Source organism: Procambarus clarkii, chromosome 13 (assembly GCF_040958095.1).
Source record: "Procambarus clarkii isolate CNS0578487 chromosome 13, FALCON_Pclarkii_2.0, whole genome shotgun sequence".
NCBI classification, from domain to species: domain Eukaryota; kingdom Metazoa; phylum Arthropoda; class Malacostraca; order Decapoda; family Cambaridae; genus Procambarus; species Procambarus clarkii.
In genome coordinates this window covers 22,275,046-22,291,341 of record NC_091162.1, presented here as the reverse complement: position 1 = coordinate 22,291,341, position 16,296 = coordinate 22,275,046, and positions in this window count along the sequence as shown.

The following is a 16,296-nucleotide window of genomic DNA, read 5'->3' as shown; positions in this document are numbered from 1 at the left end:
CCTCACAATACACTACTTGTTTCTGAATCTCATATGTCGTTCATCTACTGGAAGCAAAATGTGGGTACAGTGCAAGGATTTCAGGTAATTTATCCATGGTAATAAGATAGGTTGCCATATCATACAGCGTGAGCTTAGATTTATCTCTAAAAGGCTCAATTTTACAACAATCCAAGATATAGTGTTCGAGTGTGTGTCCCTGCCTATGTCCACACACTTTACACTTTACTTCATCTAGATCCCTATACAAGCCGAACTGCCAGAGATACTTGTAGCCAAGTCTTATACGAGCTGTGACAACATCTGTTAGTCTACTGACTTTGTTACTTGCCCCATACACATGTTTTACTTCACACATTTCATTGTGCTGAACAATGGACCTACTAGTTCCAGTTTGCACTGTTCTATTTTCTTCAAATCCATCTAGGAGTTCTCGTCTAATGACACTTTTAAGGGACCTATTTGATAACTCAAGATTCCATTCAATACTGTCTTTATTTACTGCAGCCTTAGCAAGGGCGTCAACTTTGTCATGTTCCTGCATGCCAATGTGAGAAGGAATCCACAACATTTATATATTTACCCTCTTGCTAAGTATTCTTACATATCTACGTCTAGCTTCCAAGACAAGCACGTTATTACTTAATTGCAAACTGTTTATTGTTCGTAGTGAGGATAGGGAGTCAGAAATAATTAAGCTGTCTACTTCAGTGTTGTCAATAATTTCGAGTGCTACCAGTATCGCTACCAACTCGGCTTGCATTGTGGACGCCCAGTTACTAATTCGGATATTTCTTTGAATTATTCTGCCATCGGGCTGATGAGCAATAACAGCACTTCCTGCCCTCCCTGTAGCTGTATTGAGTGATCCGTCAGTGTATATGGTCTGTGCAATGTTGTTTTCAGCTTGTATATTGTGAATGTGTTCTATGGTGCTTAATTTAGCAGCAAGCTGAGCATGAGGGTTGCTTGTGATTAGTTTCTTGGTGGGGTATACAGGGGTCAGGATGTCAAAAGGTACTATCTGCCAGGGTGGAAGGAAGTGCTGTACTCTTTCATCTGTATATACATCGTGCAGTCCCATCATTTTAATATGAGTGGCAGTTCTTTGAATCCATTTAGACTCGCTAGTTCCATTTCGTATGTGTTCTAACAGTGCAACTGACACAATGTTGTTTTTGTTATCACGCAGCAGCTTTAGTCCCATCATAAGATTAATTTCAAATATTCTATCTCGAATGCTAAGTATATTTAATTCTTTCCGCATGTTGAGAACTTTGGTAGTTATAGGACAGCCAAGTATAATTCTGAGTGCTTCATTTTGCATTTTTTCCAGTCTATCAATACTTTTGCCATTCTGCAGGACCAAAGCATGATAGTCTATCAGAGACCTTATATACGCTAAATACATCATTCTTGCTATTCTAATATTAACACCATATTTCGGGCTGTACCCCACTACAGTTCTGAGAGCCTTGCGTCTGTCTCTACATTGTTGATGTAACTTATTGACTGCAGTTGAGGTACAAGGGACAGAGACTCCAAGGTATTTGAAAGAAGAGACATAGTCTATTGGTATGTTGTCTATCTTAAGTTTTCGTGGTCCACTTTTGCGGTTGCCAATTTGTCTGTTAAATACCTTAGTTTTAGCAGCGTTGATTACAAGACCAAGGCTCTCACAAGCTGTATGTATACAATTTAAGACTGTTTGCATTTCGCGGTGGGTTTTAGTATGCACAAGGATGTCATCTGCATAGCTGATAGTGATGTTTGCCGGACTAGTTGGGATTGATTTTAGTAAAGCATTAATTAGAACATTAAACAAGGTAGGACTAAGTACTCCTCCTTGTGGGGTGCCTAGTTGCATTACTTTAGTTTCACTCTTGTAGCCTTGGAACAGTGCAGAGGACTTCCGGTTGGTAAAATAGCCTCGTATCCATTGTAATAAATGTCCCCCCTATATCCATTCTCGCTAATTCATACATAATCACTTCCCTATTAGCAATATCAAAGGCATTTTTTAAATCAAGAAATGTTGTGTACTTGTGCCTTTTATCTCCATGAACAGTAAGAAAGGTTGTGATACAGTTGTGTACACTTTTACCATGTGTGAAACCATTAATATCAGGTGACATGTGCTCTTTAACTCTATACAATAATCTATTAAGCACCATTCTCTCAAAGGTTTTGCACATGCAACTGGTCAGTGAGATGGGACGGAAAGCATCAGGTTGGCCAGGCTTTGGTACAGGTACCGTAAGACTGGTGGTCCATGATACAGGCAACTGCCCAGTGACATAGCTAGCATTAAACAATTCTAATAATCTTGCCGAGGTAACACTTTTCCTTGACCCACTTCATAACCGAGGTACGTCACTGTGCCTTGGCCAAAATGACACTTTTTTTGCATTTAAGGTTAGATTTGCATTTTTCAAAACTGAACAACTGGCATAACCTAGCTATGTGGTCAGCCCAATTACTATCAAAGAGCACAATGTCATCTAAATATGCCCGACAATTTGGCACATTAGCGAGCAAAGAGTTTATTAGCCTCGAACGTGGCAGGGGCATTATGCGAGCCGAACGGTAACACTTGATACTCAAAGACACCATCGGGTGTTACGAACACAGTTGTTTAGCACGTTCAGTGAGCGGGATCTGATAATACCCCCTCGAGAGGTCGAATTTAGAGACGTACGTGGCGTTCCCTATTTCGTCAATGCAGTCTTCGAGAAGGGGCAGCGGATAGGCATCCACAATGGTCACCTTGTTGAGCTGTCGATAGTCGGTGCATAATCGCCAGGAGCCGTCTGGTTTGGGGACCAAAAGGCAGGGCGAGCACCAAGAACCCTGACTCGGCCGGATGAGGCCGTGCTGGAGCAGGAAGTCGACCTCTTTCCGTACGATGGCCTTCTTTTCCGGACTCATTCGATAGGGTTGAAGGCGAATGGGGGTGTAGTCCGTCAACTTGACATCACGGTAAATGGCATCAGTCTGGGTCGGGACCTCCCCAAACAGACTGGAGAATTCGTCAAGCAACGACTGCACCTCTTCATGTTGGGCCATCTGCAAATGGGACAGTCCCTCCTCCACAGCATTCACAGAACTAGAATTATTGAAAATGAGATTAGTTGGGTCCCCAGAACAATCATCCCCTCCCTCACTGGAAATGGAAACATTGGTTAGTGCAATGGGCCTGGGGCCCTGGAACTTCTTCAGCCGATTTACATGTACGAGCATTACCTGGTTACGCTTGTCAGAGTGCCTCACTTTGTACGTGAGGTCCCCAGTCTTTTCTGTCACAATGTAGGGGCCTTCGTACTTGTGGGACATAGTGTTTCCTAGTCGAGGCTTTAATACCAGGACAGGGTCACCAGGCTGAAATACCCGCAACTTAGCCTTAGCATAGTTTCGTTCTTTCATATTTTCTTGGGCCTTCCCAAGATACTTTAGTGCAGCCGCCTTGCAGTCCTCGAGTCTCTGGTGTTGCGCAAAGAAAGCCGAACCTTCGGTTAACGTTACGTTCCCTAACAGATTCTCCTGTAACATTTGCAAGGGTCCACGAACTTTATGGCCAAAGACTAACTCAAAAGGAGAACAACCCAGAGAACTTTGTAACCCTTCTCGAGCAGCAAACAAAACATACAGCAAGTTCTCATCCCAGAAGGTGTGGGAACTCTTGCATGATGTTTTCAACATCTGCTTCAGAGTTGGATGGACCCGCTCAATTACCCCCTGACTCTGTGGATGGTATAGGCTGGAAACCTTATGAGTTATTCCATGGTCCTTACAGAATTGTTGAAAAATATCAGGCTTAAAGTTAGTACCATTGTCAGTTTGCACGACCCGAGGCAGTCCAAAAGTGGAAAAAAATTGCAACATACGAGCAACAACAGTCTTTGCTCGGATGTTCCTTACAGCAAAAGCTTCTGGGTAACGGGTCGTGATACACATCATCGTGATTAGGTAAATATTACCAGACTTAGTTCTAGGTAATGGACAAACACAGTCCATCATCACATGAGAAAATGGTTCCTCCATGTTATAAAATAATGTGTTGGGCTTGCTATGGGGGACTGGTACTATTAAGGGGTAAGGGTAGTTAGAAGACAGAGTATCAAATATGGGAGAGCTAAAAGGCCCGGCCCCCAAAATAAACTATCCACAGTAATAATACCTTGCTACTAGACCATATATGTCAGTCTAAGGGTTGATCAATGCACTCCCTCACAGGAAGAAGGGATACTCCTATAATTCATGTACTTATTTATTAACCCCTTAACAACCCCCCATATACACTCACACCAATAACAATAATAATAATAACTTTACCACACTACCTTACGTTAAAAAGCCTTGGTCCACTTAGGCAGGATACAAGGTTTACACTAAGAACAAGCTAGGGTAAAGTACTACTGGATAAGCACTGAAGCTGGATGCAGCTTAGGGTAGAGACACCACGTGGTACCCTAATACAAAACACAACACTTAGGGGTACCCAAAACACTGGTAAATACTACCCCCAGGTCTCACCAATATTTACTACCAGAGTAGGTACACTTAAAACGCCCCGTACTTAACTTAATGGTACAGGAACTTCAGGTAAGGGAAATAAGTAAGAGGAGAAGGGAGGAGAGTAGGGGTGCAGCCACAGAGTAGGTCTCGTCCCCACGAACGCCAGCCAGAGAAGAACGCTCCTAGCGACCAGCTAGGCCTCCCGCATGTCGTGGTGCCGGAAGGAGCCTAATTGATCGTGCAGCTAAGCACATTAAAGATCTTCCCCTATGCAACGTATTGTTACTTTACAAATGATTAGAAAGTATTAGTAAGCAAAGTTGGTGCCTGTTATTATTTAATAATCAACCCCCAGCTCAGTCTTTAAATGCTCTTTGAGAAACAATAATAGTCTTACGTCTGGCAGGGAAGATACAATGACGCATAGGGTTGCGTTCAGCTATACTATAGTTAAGTTTAATAACTCAATTTTGACCTCTGGTTTCCACTAAAGAACCCAGGGTCGTAACACTCCTCCCCCCTTCAGAGAAAAAAAAAAATGTGACTACTAGAATAGTAGTCATATTTTTTTTTGTGAGAGTATACAGAGAATAAGAAGAAAAAATATATGACAAAAAAAACAATCAAAAACAACAATTTCTCTGCAAGAAAAATACAAAGGAGTTCTCTGAAAGAAAAAAAAAACACAAAAAAAAAAACAGGGAAGTAAATAAATTGGACACGGAATATTTAATGTCACAGGAGAACCTAAAAAAAAAATTAACTAAAGCACGACAGTTGGTAAATGGCTTCCTGTGGCTCAGATGAATGTTACTCAGGTAACTGGGACAGCGTCGGCTATCACGTTGAGTCGGCCCGGTAGGTGGGTAATGGAAAGATTGAAGTCCTGTAGGTACAACGCCCACCTGAGGATGCGTTTATTCTTACCCTTCATCTGAGTCAGGAAGGCTAGTGGGTTATGGTCCGTGTACACTTCCACTATATTACCTGTAAGGTAAACTTCGAACTTTTTACATGTTAACACTAGCGCCAACGCCTCTTTTTCTACCACTGAATAATTGTGTTGCGCCTTGTCAAATTTCACAGAGTAATAATATACTGGGTGTTCCACCTGATCATCCCCAGTTTGCAACAACACTGCACCAGCACCCGAGTCAGACGTGTCAACATGAATTTTAAACGGTCGGTCGAACCTTGGACTAGCAAGCACTGGGGCGGAAGCTAAGATCAATTTCAAATTTTTAAATGCCTCTGCACAGTCTGATGACCACTTAAATTTAACGGCTTTCCACAACAAGTCTGTGAGAGGAGTGGCAACACTGGAAAAGTTCTGACAAAAGTGTCGATAGTACGCACACATACCGATAAATCTTTGAACGTCCTTTTTAGACTTTAGCACTGGATACTCCAGAATGGCACTGATTTTATCTTGCCGAGGTAACACTTTTCCTTGGCCCACTTCATAACCGAGGTACGTCACTGTGCCTTGGCCAAAATGACACTTTTTAGCATTTAAGGTAAGATTTGCCTTTTTCAAGATTGCGAACAACTGGCGTAACCTAGCTATGTGGTCAGCCCAATTACTGTCAAAGAGAACGATATCATCTAAATACGCCCGACAATTTGGCACCTTAGCGAGCAGAGAGTTCATTAGCCTCTGGAACGTGGCAGGGGCATTATGCGAGCAGAACGGTAACACTTGATACTCAAAAACACCCTCGGGTGTCACGAACGCAGTTAGTTGTTTAGCACGTTCAGTGAGTGAGATTTGATAATACCCCCTCGAGAGGTCGAATTTCGAGACGTACTTGGCATGTCCCAGCTCGTCGATGCAGTCCTCGAGGAGGGGCAGTGGATAGGCATCCACAATGGTCACCTTGTTAAGCTGCCGATAGTCGGTGCATAATCGCCAGGAGCCGTCTGGTTTAGGGACCAAAAGGCAGGGCGAGCACCAAGAGCCCTGGCTCTGCCGGATGAGGCCGTGCTGGAGCAAGAAGTCGACCTCCTTCCATACGATGGCCTTCTTTTCTGGACTCATCCGATAGGGTTGAAGGCGAATGGGAGTGTAGTCCGTCAACTCGACATCATGGCAAATGGCATCAGTCTGGGTCGGGACCTCCCCGAACAGACTGGAGAATTCATCAACCAACGACTGCACCTCTTCACGTTGGGCCATCTGCAAATGGGACAGTCCCTCCACAGCATTCACATAACTAGAATTATTGAAAATGAGATTAGTTGGGTCCCCAGAACAATCATCCCCTCCCTCACTGGAAATGGAAACATTGGTTAGTGCAATGGGCCTGGGGCCCTGGAACTTCTTCAGCCGATTCAAGTGTACGAGCATTACCTGGTTACGTTTGTCAGAGTGCCTCACTTTGTACGTGAGGTCCCCAGTCTTTTCTCTCACAATGTAGGGGCCTTCGTACTTGTGGGACATAGTGTTCCCTAGTCGAGGCTTGAATACCAGGACAGGGTCGCCAGGCTGAAATACCCGTAACTTAGATTTAGCATCGTTACGTTCTTTCATCTTTTCTTGGGCCTTGCCAAGATACTTAAGTGCAGCCGCCTTGCAGTCCTTGAGTCTCTGGTGGTGTTGCGCAAAGAAAGCCAAACCTTCGGTTAACGTTACGTTCCCTAACAGATTCTCCTGTAACATTTGCAAGGGTCCACGAACTTTATAGCCAAAGACTAACTCAAAAGGAGAACAACCCAGTGAACTTTGTAACCCTTCTCTAGCCGCAAACAAAACATACGGTAAATTCTCATCCCAGAAGGTGAGGGAACTCTCGCAGGATGTCTTCAACATCTGCTTCAGAGTTAGATGGAAATGTTCAATTACCCCCTGACTCTGTGGATGGTATGGGCTGGAAACCTTATGAGTTATTCCATGGTCCTTACAAAATTGCTCAAAAATATCAGACTTAAAGTTAGTACCATTGTCAGTTTGCACGACCCGAGGCAGTCCAAAAGTGGAAAAAAATTGCAACATACGAGCAACAACAGTTTTTGCTCGGATGTTCCTTACAGCAAAAGCCTCTGGGTAACGAGTAGTAATACACATCATCGTGATTAGGTAAATATTACCAGACTTAGTTCTAGGTAATGGTCCAACACAGTCCATTACCACATGAGAAAATGGTTCCTCTGGCACGACAATAGGCCTTAGAGGAGCTTTAGGTGGAGTCTGGTTTGGTTTCCCAACCAGTTGACAAACAATACATGCATTACAAAATTTTGCCACATCACTTTTCAGCTTGGGCCAGAAAAAATACTTTAAAATTTTGTGATACGTAATATTTATACCTTGATGTCCCCCCATAGGATCATCATGAGCAGCTGCCAAAACTCTTTTCTCTATAGCAGGTCGGCAACATAACCTGGTGGACTACCTCCCACTCATTTGACAAGGGAGCACTCTGGTCTCCATTTTCTCATCAAAATCCGATCATTGTAGTAGTACCCAGTTGCTGCGTCGACAATTTCCTCCATAGAGACAGCTGTCTCATGACAATCTGCAAGAGTGGGGTCAGCTTTCTGTAACTCACTCAAGGAGGCATCTAGGCCTTGGTCAGATGCTATTGGCCGAGGCTCAACAGTGTTCTCCTCCACCTCCCCACTACTCTCGGTAGATGGCGGTGGCAGGCTCTCCACAATGTCCTCGGCCACGTCATCGAGTCGGGCCATGAATGTGTCCGCGAGGTCCACTTGGTTTTCACATCTCGGAAAGTTCCTTGTGTCCTTGGGATTTACCACCTTGGCAAGCACAGGGCTGCCCTTACATTTAAGTCCCATAGACCTGGTCACTGCGCACGCAGGGTAAACAACATTATCCTCTGCGGCGGGTGGATCCAGGCAAACCTTAGGGGTAGGCAACATAATAGGCAGTCTGGAGTCCCCTACCTTATCCCCTGCTAAATCATTACCAACTATTACATCAACATTAGGGAAAGGTAGGTATGAAGTGACTCCGACTGTACAAACACCCTTGTGGAAATCAGATTCCAGGGTAACCTTATGGAGGGGTACTGCTCGAGTATCACTAGTGACACCCTCGACCAGTACCACCTCTCCAGTGTCGAGAGTGTTGGCACCTTGCAACGCACTCTCTAAAATTAAAGTCTGGATAGCACCGGTGTCTCGGAAGATCACCACGTCCTTCCAGGAAGAACCCTCAGACAAAAGTAGTCTCCCTTTTGATAAGAATGGGGTAAGCAGGTCCAACCACTGTGGGTTGGAGGTCTTACTCCCTAACCCTTCAGAAGGCCTCAAGCCCTGTGTCACAACAAGAGCATTGGGTCTTTTTTCTGGGTACAGTTTCCAACAACGGCTAATAATGTGGTTTGGACGTTTACAGTGACCACAGATACGTCTGGGAGAAGAGACATTACTAACAGGATTACCCTTCGGTTCACTCTTAGGTGCCATGGGGCTAGACAATTTAACAGGGTTAGTTATGTCTGAAACAGAAGGTGCATTAGTTATAGGGTTAGAATGAGCTGGTCTGGATGGACTGGCTGTGGGTATGAGTTTTGCTACTCTGTGGGGTATAATTATTTTTATTGGGCCTTTTGCCCACCAACTGGTAGTTTTCTGCCATCTTGGCCAAATCCCCTATTTTAGAATCTACCTCTATCCTTCCTCTAATGTAATGTGCTACATTATCTGGCATATTATCTATAAAGTTTTCCACCAAAACCAAATTCTTAAGTGCCTCGTATGTTTCGGCTTTAGCCGAGCGAATCCATTTTTCAAACAATCTAATTTGCTCATTAGCAAATTCAGTGAGCAATTGGTTGTGAGTAGGCCTAAGGTTGCGATAAGGTTGGCAGTGAGCTTCAGGAGTAATTTCATATGCCCTCAAAATCCGTTCCCTGACTTTACTATATTCAAAACACTCTTTGTCAGGCATGTTTATAAAAATATATTGGGCCTTACCCCTAAGTCTATAGGATTTTCACCCACTCTTCCTTTGGCCAGTTCATGGACATGGCCAATCTCTGAAAATGGTTGAAAAACCTTTCAAGGTCCGACTCTGAAAATTCAGGCAAGTTATGCTTTTTCTCATAATGCCTGGGGTTTGAATCCCTGGCAGGTGGTAGTCCAGTGGTATTCGCTTTAATTTTAGCCTCCTCGGTTTCGAGTCTTTACTCTTCTAGTCTTATTTTTGCTAACTCTAGAGCCATCTCTCTGTCCTTATGAGCTGCACTTTCTGCTTGGCAAGGCTGGCATAAAGGTGTATCACCTGGCAATAGTTCTTGATCCATGCAATGTTGTAATATGTCATTCACCAAGGTGCACTTTTTATCCACGTCATTTAACTCTAGGCCAAATTCCTTGCTAACATTACTAAATTAGACTTGTAAGCTTCTTGATCTCTACCACTGAAGGGTCCTTTGCCAGTTCCTGCATTTTATCCTCCATCACTAATTAATTTAACTCCAAGCCAAAAAAAAAAATTAAAAATAAAAACTGGAAAAAAAACAAATTTGTACAGCTCCTAACACAAGGCCACACTTACCTCAATCGTGAAGGGATCCAGCTGGGTGTCCAGTTAGTTCAAGATATATCCTTTGCTAGATGAGTTGGGCCCTAGGCTAACGCACAACCGTTCTGCGGAAAACAAGAATTTTTAGTTTTGGCACTCAAAAATCTAATTTTTTACAATTACAGTTCATCCCAGACAGGCCCCTACTTGTTAAGAATTAATGGTCTGCTATGTGGGGTCTAGTATTATAGAGTAGGGTCAGCAGTTAGAATCAAGATGTATCCCAAGTAATGGAGATCTTAAAGGCCCGGCCCCCAATAAAAATAGAAACAGTATGAACTATAGTGGCTTCCAAAAGGTCAGCCTAGAGGTAGATCATTGATCTCCTACACAGGAAGAATGGATACTCCTTTAAAACTAACTTATTTATTAACCCTTTAACAACCCCCATATACATTCAAACAATAACAATAATTACTTTACCACACTATTTTACGTTAAAAGCCTTGGTCCACATAAGCAGGATACAAGGTTTTACAATTAGCACAAGCTAGGGTAAAGTCTACTAGTGAAGAACTTGAAGCTTGAGGCAGCTTGGGGTAGTGAGCCCATGGAGGGTACCCTAACACAACACAACACAACACTTAGGGGTACCCAAAACACTGGCAAATACTTCCCAAGGTCTACACAAGTCTTACAATTCCAGAGTAGGCACGATTATATACACAGTACTTATCTTAGTGGTTACAGGAACTTAAGGTAAGGGAAAGAAGTAGGAGGAAGGGTAGAGGGGTGCAGAGCAACTCAGCCGAGATGTTGACACCACGAACGCCAGCCAGAGAAGGGAGCAGCAGCCACCAGCCTGAGCTCTCCCCAGCTGTTGCCGGGGAGACAACAGCTGATCGTGCTGCTTGTAAACATTACAAATTTTCATCAAAGTAAAACTGGTTACTTTAATAGTTCTAAGAATAGTTAATAATTACTACATGGTTATACTTAATCCACAACAAGCTCACGAATCTGAATGCTCTGTGAGAAACAAGATTCGTCTTATGTCTGGCAAGGAAGATAGGAATGAACATCGACAAGCGCCCCAAATAATGTAGGGTAAATTATTTAAGAGCTCGATTTGACCTGTGGTTTCCAACTGAGGAACCCAGGGTCGTAACATCCTCCTTAGTAAATACAGATATAAAATATTTATTAAAAATACTACTCGCCTCTTCATCACTATCTGTTATTTGACCTGTGTCAGTTTTTAATGACCTATCCTTTCCCTAATCTTTGTTCGGTATAACTCCGGGCAAAGTCTCCGTGGTGTAGTGGTAAGACACTCGCCTGGCGTTCCGCGAGCGTCATGTCATGGGTTCGTATCCTGGCCGGGGAGGATTTACTGGGCGCAATTCCTTAACTGTAGCCTCTGTTTAACGCAACAGTAAAATGTGTACTTTAATGAAAAAACGATTCTTCGCGGGGATCGTATTCCAGGGTCCTGCCCGAAACGCTACGCATACTAGTGGCTGTACAAGAATGTAACAACTCTTGTATATATCTCAAAAAAAAAACTGGAAAAACCCTTTAGGATTTGTCTTTGCTTGCTCTGCTATTCGAACTTCATAGTTTCTTTTTGCTTTCCTTATCTCTTCTTTAGTATTTCTAACCAGTTGTACGTATTCCTGTTCTAAACTGACTTCCCCATTCTTAATCCTTTTGTACCACGCTCTCTTTTTACCTATAAGGTTCTTCAGATCCTTTGTTATCCACTTTGGATCATTAGTATTCGATTTATTCAATTAATATGGTATACTACATTCCTGGGCTTTGCTTAGAATATTTTTAAATAGGTTGTATTTTTAATCCACATCGAAAACCCCTTTTACGTCACCTATCGCTGGGTTCACGTCTAGCTCCAATACCGGCCCACACCCCATACCCAAGACTTTCCAATCTATTTGACCCAAAAAATTTCTTAGGCTATTGAAATCAGCTTTTCGAAAAATGTAAATTTAAATATCGAAAATATTTCCAGTGTTAAGATGAGAGAATTCCAAATGAATGGACCTAGGTGGAAAGATATTATTGAATATTTGGAAGGGGGAAATTATCCGTCCAAAAATCTTAAATTGCCAATACATGACTTTGAGTTAAGGGAGGGAGTGTTATACTATGTAAATAGTCAGGCAGATCGAGCAGTATTCAAGCTAGTTATTCCAGGCGAATTAAGATCGGCAGCATTAAAGCTGGCACATACATCTAAGGTTACAGGTCACCCAGGTATTTTTAAAACTTATGTGAAAGCAAAATCTCCATTTTATTTCCCTGATATGTTGTCAGAAGTTATTCAGTATGTAAAGACTTGCTCCAACTGTCAGAGGAGGAAAGGTGCCCTTAAGGTACAAGCTCCAAGACAGGAATTTCCAGAGATTTCAGAACCGCTAGACCGAGTGGGGGCTGATTTGATTGATCTCCATTGCAACCATTCAGGCAATCGGTACGTGTTGTATTAGTGGTCCATCTGTCCAGATACACCACCTTGATAGCTATCCCTCAAAAAGATTCTCGTACTGTTGCCCGGGCATTTTTGAATAGATTTGTAACTGTATTTGGGCCTCCTAAAGTTTTAGTTTCAGATCGAGGTCAGGAATTTAATGGACGCATATTCTGAGACGTTTGTAAAATATTGGAGACAACTTCAGCCTTTACAACAGCTTACTACCCTCAGGCAAACGGGATGACAGAACGTACCAACCGTTCAGTTAAGGATATGCTTGCAATCCTTGCTGAACGCGATGCAAGTTCATGGGGCGAACACCTGCCCTATGTTCAACTGGCTCTGAATACGGCTATCCACCAATCTATTAATACCCAACCCCTTCTTTTATTCACTGGTCAATCATGTAATTTCCCTTCACGTCTGCTTAACAGACACAATGTTGCATATGGAGAGGACTATCCTTCAAAAGTTCTCAACAAAATGAGGAATGCTTGGAGAGTTGCAGCTGAGGTTTTAAGGAGAGCACGGGGTCGTTATACCTGGTTGATGGGGTTCACGGGGTCGTTATACCTGGTTGATGGGGTTCTGGGAGTTCTTCTACTCCCCAAGCCCGGCCCGAGGCCAGGCTTGACTTGCGAGAGTTTGGTCCACTAGGCTGTTGCTTGGAGCGGCCCGCAGGTCCACATACCCACCACAGCCCGGTTGGTCCGGCACTCCTTGGAGGAGTTATGCTCACTATTATGACAAGAATGTACGACCTTTGGAATTGAAGGAGGGTAGCCTTGTCTTGAGAATCAATGAAACTGCACCCACCAATCAAAGTAGGAAACTAGCTCCTAGATGGTGGGGGCCGTACAGAGTGATCAAGAAAGCAGGCCCTGTCAATTTTGTCATAATAGGAGTATTTGAAGATCAGGTGGAAAGAACTGCCCACATTAATAAATTAAAGATTTATCATGCTAGGGAGGAACTGGAATTGCCTTTAGCAAATCTAATTCCTGACCCAGCAGAGCTGACTGATAACTCAAGTTACAAGTCAGATGGAGAGAATGACCCTCTGTCATCTCTCATTAGTAGTCAAATGCACTCTCGTCACCCTATGGTAACGAGATCTCGAACTCTACAGTAAAGGTTAAAGTAACTCCCTTAGTTAGTATAATTTAGAATTCATTAGATTTTCCTGTAGAGGCAATGATGTGGATTTCTTAGCTATGCTTGACTCAAATAGCAGACTTTACCTTGCTCTGGGGTTTCCAACTTCCAACAAACCCAGAGTTATATCCATGCTTCCGCCATGTTCTTGTCTGTCTTTCCCAGGTCTGATTTGTACTCCTACCCAGTTGTCTCAGCTACACGTGAACCCTATCTGCAAAGATCAAGGGGAAGGCACGTTACACAAAGTCCTCCCTCACCAGACCCAGTAACTAGCCAATTGGTTACTTAGGGTTGGTGACAATACACCAGTCACCCAGCCAGCGCCGCACGTCACTAACGAGGTTGTCTTGGCTCAGTATGCTGTCTACAAAGATGCAGTCGCCAGAGCCACAACGTCTACATTATCGTGGGTGGTCGTCTCTACGTCATCACCACTCACCAGCTGCGTCGTCAAGATTGCAAGCAGACCGGAAGTAAATGTTGGAAAATCGAAGAGGGAGCCAGCATGTAGCAGTACTCATTATTCTCGTCGATGGATCCATGGTTATGTCATTTATTGTAACGCAAGCGGAACGAGGCGGACACTAGATGAACGACACGGGCTCCCTACAGAGTACTGTCGACTCGCCATAGAAGGGGGCCACAGCCTCCCTCGGCCCAAGGTTAACTGTACAAGGGTATACACGCATGGTGTTTACAGTCTAGTAGTCTGGTGTCATCAAGAAACGTCTGAGATGAAGTGAACCATGGTGGCTGAAGATCGGGAGCCATTTGTTTTGTCAACACGCCACCCACCTCAGCGCCTTCTGCAGCTACTTCCGTCAAGAGACATCGTTGTACGTTTACGCCCTGCATCTCCGTGGTTCAGCTACTGCTCAAGTCTCTTCTATCAAGACCGTTTTGTGGGCTACAAGATGAGTAATGAGTCGCGTCTTGTTAGCGAGGTTCACCCGACCGGCGGCAGCCAATTCACGAGTTGTCACTGGTCACTCAACACTCAATTAGCGGACAGTCTGTTGTTCTTCAGCGGTAACTGGATGAAGCGCAAGAGGACCAGGATCATCTACAGTCAGCAACTGATGGTCATGGAACTACTATCAACTAATCGTCAGCTTCAAACATCAATTTTTTTCCATCATGAACAATAGTGGAACGGAAAAGTAAATGTCATCTTTGCTCTTTAACATTAACGTAATGCTTCTGAAAACCTAGTAAACTGAAGTTTGGAAATATAGTATTTAAATGTTGAAACCGAGAAATTAGGTTACGAAAATTCTGGAATTAAAACCCATTGCATGGTGCCTAGAACAACAGGTACTAGGAAATTGTTGTCATGTCATGTCCTGTGCTTGAGAGCACGAGGGGCGAACTATATAAACATTGGATACTCTTAGTGTGAACACCATTTTTGCTGAACTTCAGCGGTGAACTGTGATATTAGTAGTAGCATTGATTAATAAATGATATATGTTGTGTTTGATTGCTTAGTCTTAGAGAATGTCATGTGGACATTAATGTTTTAATAAAATGGATAAGTGGAACACCGGGATGAACTTGGAGCGAGTTCAGTGTTCCTCTCCTGTGAGGCTGAGATTTCAGTTTGTGGTTTTCATTTCTCATGTTCTAGATGGGAACACGTGTTGGCTAAATGAGGAGCCAAGGAATTTTACTAGATAGTTTTGCTGACAGATTAGGGATATTTTTAATTAGCTAAATCAGTCAGGTGTAGGATGTATGGTTCCAGGTATTGGATGACTGCTGGGTTGACAGTCAGGGTTACTTGCCAAAAATAGTAATGTTTATATTATAATGTGTGCTGGACAATCTGATGATTGTCATTTTATTAGTTAGGGTAGCTTTTTGATTGAGGCATGGATTTATTAATTATAACTGTGGGTTTGGATATTAAACCTCATTTTTTCATATAAAAAACACAAGGTTTATTAAATTACTTATGCTGGGGGGGGGGGAGGGGTTGTAACAAACTAGGTTTGTTGTAAGAAGTTGTGTATTATAGATTCATTATTTGGTCCATGGGGCCTTGAAAGTGGAGTGAGAGGGTAGTTTTTTGCTTGAGTTTGGTATACTATAGGAATCCACTTTTATTGCTAGAAAATTTTCCGTGCCTCCGTTAAATAGGGCTATAGTCAGGGAATTTGTTAAAGATTACTTGGATGCTACATTTTGATTTAATAAATAATTATAGAATTTATTTGGTTTAGTGGTATTTTCCTTTCGGTTTTATGTTTTACATTATTTTTTAATGCAAGTCAAATGTCTACACCTAGTCTCCACATGCAAACCAACAAGCATATAATTAATCTTATTAATTTTCTCAATTTATTAAGAAGTTTCTTAATTAAAAAGAGATAATCCCTTTTCTCGTAAGTTCCACATTAACGTAAAGCTTATCCCTCATTTTCATTTCATTGAGGATAGAATTTCACGGGACGCTTAATTGATGGTATCCTGATTTCTGTCAATTGAGAGATTTGCTCAGGCTTAGTGCAGTCGCACCTCCACAGATCTCCAGTATCAGTCTATTGATACTGGTGATGGCTCAAAAGGGCCACCACTTACGGGCTATTCATGCCCGTGCCACCTTTTGGGTGGCTTCATCTTCATCAATCATCATCAATCAATC